This window comes from Entelurus aequoreus, linkage group LG01, assembly GCF_033978785.1.
Source record: "Entelurus aequoreus isolate RoL-2023_Sb linkage group LG01, RoL_Eaeq_v1.1, whole genome shotgun sequence".
Lineage (NCBI taxonomy): Eukaryota > Metazoa > Chordata > Actinopteri > Syngnathiformes > Syngnathidae > Entelurus > Entelurus aequoreus.
The window spans coordinates 63,031,161-63,040,750 of record NC_084731.1 but is presented as its reverse complement, the minus strand read 5'-3'; the positions used below and the strand labels follow the sequence as shown (position 1 = coordinate 63,040,750).

Here is a 9,590-nt window from a genome sequence, read left to right as displayed (position 1 = left end):
TATTATAGTCTTTGGTATGACTCAGCCGGGGTTTGAACTCACAACCTACCGATCTCAGGGCTAACACTCTAACCACAAGGCCACCGAGTAGGTTTATTCATCCGCCACACGTGGAAGGCCGCGCCGTGAAAATAATGCCTATGTTAAACCTCTCACCGGTGCAAAAAAAGTTTAGTGGACCCCTGCTTTCATAACACTGTCGCAAACCGCACGAACCAATCAGAAAACAGATTACTAACCACACACGCCGAAGTGCACGGGACATTTTCGCCTCTCACGCGTCAGCCACAACCCAGAAAGAGCACAAAATCGTACAAAACAAACTGTAAACAAAGTTTTATAGTCATAAATGCAAGTTTCTCAATTAGAACTGTACGTTAAAACACTCTCTACCTCTAACAACCAAAAAGCTGTGAAAACGATGATGCTGTGTTTCAAATTTAAATTATTTACTGAACTTGTCTGGCTTTGCACTATATATATATATATATATATATATATATATATATATATATATATATATATATATATATATATATATATATATATATATATATATGTCTTAATTAGATTATCCAAAAAAAATAGTGCTCGATACCGTGGTAGAGTGTAATATGTATGTGTGGGAAAAAATCACAAGACTATTTCATCTCTACAGGCCTGTTTCATGAGGGGTTTCCTCAATCCTCAGGAGATTTTAATGGAAGCATTCACATACCATGGTTTATATATATATATATGTGCCCTATATAAACTATGGTATGTGAATGCTTCCATTAAAATCTCCTGAAGATTGAGGAAACCCCTCATGAAACAGGCCTGTAGAGATGAAATAGTCTTGTGATTTTTTCCCACACATACATGCATATATATATATATATATATATATATATATATATATATATATATATATATATATATATATATATATATATATATATATATATATATATATATATATATATATATATATATATATATATATATATATATATTGCATTCTATTTTAGTTACTTTATTGAGTTTACAATCCCCTGGCGCTGTTTTGTACTGTTTTTGTACTTGATTGATTGATTGAAACTTTTATTAGTAGATTGCACAGTACAGTACATATTCCGTACAATTGACCACTAAATAGTAACACCCGAATAAGTTTTTCAACTTGTGTAAGTCGGGGTCCACGTTAATCAATTCATGGTACAAATATATACTATCAGCATAATACAGTCAAATATATACTATCAGCATAATACAGTCAAATATATACTATCAGCATAATACAGTCTTCACACAAGTTAATCATCAGAATTATTTACATTATTTACAATCAAACAATCTGTTTTTGATTATAATTGTAACCTATTTTTATGGACTTGCCCATTTCTCTCTGCACGGTGGCAGAGAGAAACAGATTACAGGGGGTCATAAATGCGGCCCAGAAGATCACTGCATGTTTTACATCTCTAGAGGACCTGCATAAGAGACACTGCAACAGGAGAGCAAACAGCATCCTCAAGGACTCATCCCACCCAGGTCACCACTGGCTTGAACTCTTGGCCTCAGGGAGGCGTTGTAAGACCATCAAAGCAAGGACAAATAGACTGAAAAACAGTTTCTATCCTAGAGCTGTTATTGCCCTAAACTCTGCACTTACCTGAACACTCACCACTTTATTACTTGCTTACCTCTGATAAAGATCTACTGTGCAATATGTTTTTTCAACATTTTATTATGTTTTTAAATGTTAAATTTTAAATAGTTTTATTATTGTTGTTGTCTTAACACTATTTCATGTAGGTTTGTTTTAAAAGCACTGAGCTGGATTGCTGTCCAATTTCGTTGTTTCCATACAATGACAATAAAGGTATTCTGATATTCTGATTGGCGTTGTTAGGCCTATGTTGACTATGTTGACTATTGGTCCTCCCAATTGTCAATCATTCTGGTGTTGTTACGTAAGGACATATATATATATATATATATATATATATATATATATATATATATATATATATATATATATATATATATATATATATATATATATATATATATATATATATATATACATATACATATATATATATATATATATATATATATATATATATATATATATATATATATATATATATATATATATATATATATATATATATATACATATATATATATATATATATATATACATATATATATATATATATATATATATATATATATATATATATATATATGTATATGTCCTTACGTAACAACACCAGAATGATTGACAATTATATATATATATATATATATATATATATATATATATATATATATATATATATATATATATATATATATATATATATATATATATATATATATATATATATATATATGAAAGTAGCTTACCACCACCAGGTGTGAATGAATGATGAGTTCTACATGTAAAGCGACTTTGGGTACTTAGAAAAGCGCTATATAAATCCCAGGTATTATTATTATTATTATTATATGTCCTTACGTAACATCACCAGAATGATTGACAATTAGGAGGACCAATAGTCAACATGATCCACAACATCCTCTAGTATACCTTTAAGTCTTTCATATTTATATATATATATATATATATATATATATATATATATATATATATATATATATATATATATATATATATATATACAGTATATATATGTATATATATGTATATATATATATACATATATATATGTATATATATATATGTATATATATATATATACATATATATACTGTATATATATATACATATATATATATATATATAAATATATATATATATATATATATATATATATATATATATATATATATATATATATATATATATATATATATATATATATATATATATATATATATATATATATATATATATATATATATATATATATATATATATATATATATATTTATATTTATATATATGTATGAAAGACTTAACGCATACTTGCCAACCCTCCCGTTTTTAGCGGGAGAAACCCGATATTCAGCGCCTCTCCCGACAACCTCCCGACAGAGATTTTCTCCCGACAAACTCCCGGTATTCAGCCGGAGCTGGAGGCCACGCCCAAAAAAGAAAAAGTCTGCCGCAGCTGCTATTGGACCTGACCAGCCTCCGGGTACAAGTACTGGAGTACCAATTGCTTGCCAGGGAAGATCTTCCCCAGGAAGCAAGGATTGACCGGTTTTGGGCCATGCTAGGGAGAGATGGAAGATTCCACACTCTCGTGCATTTGATGAAAGCATTTTTGTGCGTGCCACACAGCAATGCATCATCGGAGAGGGTGTTCAGCATGGTTAGAAAAATAGTGACAGAGAATAGAAAGAGGATGGACAATTCAACCCTTAACAAAGCATTGTACTATATAAGGTGGTGACGGCGTGGCGCAGTTGGGAGAGTGGCCGTGCCAGCAACCTGAGGGTTCCTGGTTCAATCCCCACCTTCTACCAACCTCGTCACGTCCGTTGTGTCCTTGAGCAAGACACTTCACCCTTGCTCCTGATGGGTCGTGGTTAGGGCCTTGCATGGCAGCTCCCGCCATCAGTGTGTGAATGTGTGTGTAAATGGGTGAATGTGGAAATAGTGTCAAAGCGCTTTGAGTACCTTGAAGGTAGAAAAGCGCTATATAAGTATAACCCATTTACCATTTACCATTTACTTTCAAGTACAACAATGAGTAGATGAGTGTGTGTGTGTGTGTGTATATGTGTAAATAAATGAACACTAAAATTCAAGTATTTATTTTATTTATATATATAATAAAATGTATATATATATATATATATATATATATATATATATATATATATATATATATATATATATATATATATATATATATATAGCTAGAATTCACTGAAAGTCAAGTATTTATATATATATATATATATATATATATATATATATATATATATATATATATATATATATATATGAAATACTTCAGTTGGTGAATTCTAGCTGTAAATATACTCTCCTCTTAACCACGCCCCTAACCACGCCCCCCCCCACCCCCACCCCCACCTCCCGATATTGGAGGTCTCAAGGTTGGCAAGTATGTCTGGACTTGCCTCTTTGTGACGTTAAGTCTTAACGTCACAAAGAGGCAAGTCCAGGGGCGTCACTAGCTTTTAAGGACAGGGGGGGCTTAGCCCCAAGGAGATGCACAGGATGCGAGGAACGTAGCGCACGAGCACAAAACTTCCCAAACGGCTAACAAAGACTTAGAAATTATTCATTGTTATTATTATTATTTCAGTCGGTTTATTTTTAATCTGTGTTCAGTACAACAACAAACATGGGTTTGCACAGTGACATTTTGTTTACAGCATCAACAAGAAACAATTACTTGCATGATCCTTCAAGATACACTGAAACACAATGAAAGTCGTGGCATTAGCCTCTATGTTATTAATTCACAACATAGAGGCTAATGCCACGACTTTCGCTTACAATACAATAATTGTTTGTTCTCAAATATTTTGAAGTTGCACAAATTACATTTTGGGCACATATGTGACTAAAATGGTTGTAAATTCAAGCCCTGGAAATATTACTTAATTACTTGAATTAAAGTAATATCTGGATCGGGATAATTTGGCTTATATATAATATATTTATATATATATATATTATGGCAAGCCGTTAAGGAAATTAAATATATATGGAAGTCTGAATAGAAATGAGAAACATTTATGTATACTGTAAATAAGAAAGACTTAAGAGTCCGTCTGCTGATCTGAAAAAGAGCCAAAGCTGTCAAAGAGCTGAGGGACCATCTTCAAAGTGCAATGCTGAAACAAATAATGCAAACAATAAAATGTAACTTCCAGGGTTTGAGATTAATGTAGTCCCGTAGTCCCGGGGACGGTAAAAAAAAAAGCATGGGACGAAATGAAATGCTCCCCAGGACGATGGCTTTTAACCATTTTTTTTCTTTTTCTTTTTATGTATTTATTCATTTTACATTTTATATTAAATGTCTTGGATTTTCCTCCCTCTGAAAATCCTATGAAATGTTTAACAAGCCATTTGTAGCAGCGGAGTCAAGTGCTAGCGGTGACCGCCAATGGAGACGACATAGGCGGTGCGAGCAGAAGCAGAAGCGGGGATGCCGAGCTGGGCTAACAACAAAGAGAAAAGCTAACCAAAGAAACGTGGAGTCTCCGGGTAAGAAGCCATTTAAACTAGAACTAGCCGGCGTCAGGCTGGATAATCCCTGCACACATAGCAATTCTCTTAGAATAAAACTCAACTCACATAATGTTTTTTCTTTTGTGACCGTGTCAGAGGCAGACATACATTGTACTGAGGTAGCTAACTGTGATGCGTTCAGTTTATCGCAACATCAAGCAAACAATCTGAATATCCCCGTCATATCAATTCCTAGATATGGTCGAAACTATTTAAAGTGCAATACGCATAATAAACGCAACATTATTAATATTGCTACTTCGGATAATTTCAACAAACAATACTCAAAACAGCCCACTACCTATAATATGGGCTTTTTAAACATAAGATCATTATCTTCCAAAACGCTATTAGTTAATGAAGTCATTAGAGACAACAAACTTGACGTCGTTGGTCTCGCCGAGACCTGGCTCAAACCAGACGATTTTTTTGCGCTAAATGAAGCATCTCCTCCTGGCTATACCAATACACATGTTGCCCGACCTCTTAAAAGGGGAGGGGGTGTCGCACTAATATACAATGAAAACTATAATCTTACACCTAACCTAAATAATAAATATAACTCGTTTGAGGTGCTCACTTTGAGGTTTGTCACACCGCTGCCTCTCCACCTGGCTGTTATCTACCGCCCCCCTGGGCCCTATTCGGACTTCATCAGTGAATTCTCAGAGTTTGTTGCTGATCTAGTGACGCACGCCGACAATATAATCATAATGGGGGACTTTAATATCCATATGAATACCCCATCGGACCCTCCATGCGTGGCGCTCCAGACTATAATTGATAGCTGTGGTCTTACACAAACAATAAATGAACCCACGCATCGCAACGGTAATACGATAGATCTAGTGCTTGTCAGGGGTGTCATCACCTCTAAAGTTACGATACTCCCGTACACTAAAGTAATGTCCGATCATTACCTTATAAAATTCGAAGTTCTGACTCATTGTCAACAAACTAATAATAATAATAATAACTACTATAGCAGCCGCAACATTAATGCTGCCACAACGACGACTCTTACTGACCTACTGCCTTCGGTAATGGCACCATTCCCAAATTATGTGGGCTCTATTGATAACCTCACTAACAACTTTAATGACGCCCTGCGCGACACCATTGATATTGTAGCACCGCTAAAGCTAAAAAGGGCCCCTAAAAGGCGTACCCCATGGTTTACAGAAGAAACTAAAGCCCAGAAATTATCATGTAGAAAGCTGGAACGCAAATGGCGTGTGACTAAACTTGAGGTTTTCCATCAAGCGTGGTGTGATAGTTTAATAACTTATAAACGCATGCTTACCTCAGCTAAAGCTAAATATTACTCAAATCTCATCCACCTCAACAAAAATGATCCTAAATTTATGTTTAGTACAGTAGCATCGCTAACCCAACAAGGGACTTCTCCCAGTAGCTCCACCCACTCAGCAGATGACTTTATGAATTTCTTTAATAAGAAAATTGAAGTCATTAGAAAAGAGATTAAAGACAATGCATCTCAGCTACAACTGGGTTCTATTAACACAGATACGACTGTATATACGACGGATACCGCCCTCCAAAATAGTTTCTCTCTCTTTGATGAAATAACATTGGAGGAATTGTCAAAATGTGTAAATGGGACAAAACAAACAACATGTTTACTTGACCCAATTCCTGGGAAACTTATCAAGGAGCTTTTTGTATTACTAGGTCCATCAGTGTTAAATATTATAAACGTATCACTTTCCTCTGGCACTGTTCCCCTAGCATTCAAAAAAGCGGTTATTCATCCTCTACTCAAAAGACCTAACCTCGATCCTGATCTCCTGGTAAACTACCGGCCGGTGTCCCACCTTCCGTTTATCTCGAAAATCCTCGAAAAAATTGTAGCACAGCAGCTAAATGAACACTTAGCGTCTAACAATCTCTGTGAACCTTTTCAATCCGGTTTCAGGGCAAATCACTCTACGGAGACAGCCCTCGCAAAAATGACTAATGATCTATTGCTAACGATGGATTCTGATGCTTCATCTATGTTGCTGCTTCTTGATCTTAGCGCCGCTTTCGATACTGTTGATCATAATATTTTATTAGAGCGTATCAAAACGCGTATTGGGATGACAGACTTAGCCTTGTCTTGGTTTAACTCTTATCTTACTGACAGGATGCAGCGTGTCTCCCATAACAATGTGACCTCGGACTATGTTAAGGTAACGTGCGGAGTTCCCCAGGGTTCGGTTCTTGGCCCTGCACTCTTTAGTATTTACATGCTGCCGCTAGGTGACATCATAAGCAAATACGGTGTTAGCTTTCACTGTTATGCTGATGACACCCAACTCTACATGCCCCTAAAGCTGACCAACACGCCGGATTGTAGTCAGCTGGAGGCGTGTCTTAATGAAATTAAACAATGGATGTCCGCTAACTTTTTGCAACTCAATGCTAAGAAAACGGAAATGCTGATTATCGGTCCTGCTCAACACCGACATCTATTTAAAAATACCACCTTAACATTTGACAACCAAACAATTAAACAAGGTGACTCTGTAAAGAATCTGGGTATTATCTTCGACCCAACTCTCTCGTTTGAGTCGCACATTAAGAGTGTTACTAAAACGGCCTTCTTTCATCTCCGTAATATCGCTAAAATTCGTCCCATTTTGTCCACAAGCGATGCTGAGATCATTATCTATGCGTTCGTTACATCTCGTCTCGATTACTGTAACGTTTTTTTTTCGGGCCTCCCTATGTCTAGCATTAAAAGATTACAGATGGTACAAAATGCGGCTGCTAGACTTTTGACAAAAACAAGAAAGTTTGATCATATTACGCCTATACTGGCTCACCGGCACTGGCTTCCTGTGCACCTAAGATGCGACTTTAAGGTTTTACTACTTACGTATAAAATACTACACGGTCAAGCTCCTGCCTATCTTGCCGATTGTATTGTACCATATGTCCCGGCAAGAAATCTGTGTTCAAAGAACTCCGGCTTATTAGTGATTCCCAGAGCCCAAAAAAAGTCTGCGGGCTATAGAGCGTTTTCTATTCGGGCTCCAATACTATGGAATGCCCTCCCGGTAAAAGTTAGAGATGCTACCTCAGTAGAAGCATTTAAGTCTCATCTTAAAACTAATTTGTATACTCTTTTTAGACCAGTTGATCTGCCGTTTCTTTTCTTTTCTTTTCTACTCTGCTCCAAACCCGGGGTGGACCGCTAGCCTGTTCATCAGATGGGGACATCTCTACGCTGCTGACTCGTCTCCACTCGGGATGGTTCCTGCTGGCCCCACTATGGACTGGACTCTCGCTGATGTGTTGGACTTTCACAATATTATGTCAGACCCACTCGACATCCATTGCTTTCGGTCTCCCCTAGAGGGGGGGGGTTACCCACATATGCGGTCCTCTCCAAGGTTTCTCATAGTCATTCACATTGACGTCCCACTGGGGTGAGTTTTCCTTGCCCGTATGTGGGCTCTGTACCGAGGATGTCGTTGTGGCTTGTACAGCCCTTTGAGACACTTGTGATTTAGGGCTATATAAATAAACATTGATTGATTGATTGATGATCCTATAATAATACAACAGCGATTCATGTAACAATACAATACAACAAATATATTTAATTATGTTTTTTTTCATTATTTTAACAATAGGCTAATGTATATTACTTTATATAGATTGTACAAGAAACACAAAACTTAAAAACTAAATTATTTACAATTGCAGACACAAGGTTTCGTGCAGCTTCACTCATTGTAAAGGAAGACGGAAGTCCCCGCAGGAGAAAAATGACTACAAAGATGGTGTCTGGGTTTTTGTTATATATACCTGTATGTATGTACATAAGCTGTTATACAATATATGCCTTGAGCTCTTATTTTGAAGGTGCTAAGAGTGGAAGTGGTGTCACGTTGCGGCGGAGCGCTGTTCTAAAAACAAACGAAATAAAGTTGTCCTCGTGTAAAACTGGAGCCTCCGTGTTTGTTATTTTCTTAGTTTTATACAGCATAGGCGACACATATAAACCCTCGGTTACATTATTATTTCTCAATTGTTTGTAAATGTTGCAATTTATAAATAAAGGTTTGTAAAATTAAAAAAATAATAATAATAAAATCGTACAAAACAATGCTTTCTATACGCAAACCCATAAATAAAGTCCAATTAACGGATCATAACACTTCTAAAACTGATAATGACCAAAAATACTTTTGACTCAAACACAGTACTCTTCTAAAACGCAGTCTACATTGGAGGCTTTTGTTTTGAAATTTTACACCGGAAATTCCTTCAATTGCCATGTGTCGAGAAAGGATGTCATAACCGAACCCGGCTGTGAAGTGTCAGACACGTTTATACGTAACTCTTATCAAAT

At 35.6% G+C, this 9,590-nt stretch overlaps 1 protein-coding gene across 1 annotated transcript in view; it reads left to right on the top strand.

The window, feature by feature from the left end:
- Positions 1-9,499: 9,499 nt before the first annotated feature.
- Positions 9,500-9,590, top strand: part of nfs1 (NFS1 cysteine desulfurase) — a 26,822-nt gene continuing 26,731 nt past the window's right edge. The window contains exon 1 of the mRNA XM_062055975.1: positions 9,500-9,590. This exon is cut by the window's right edge and continues 235 nt beyond it. The gene's annotated coding sequence lies outside the window, so the exon portion shown is untranslated.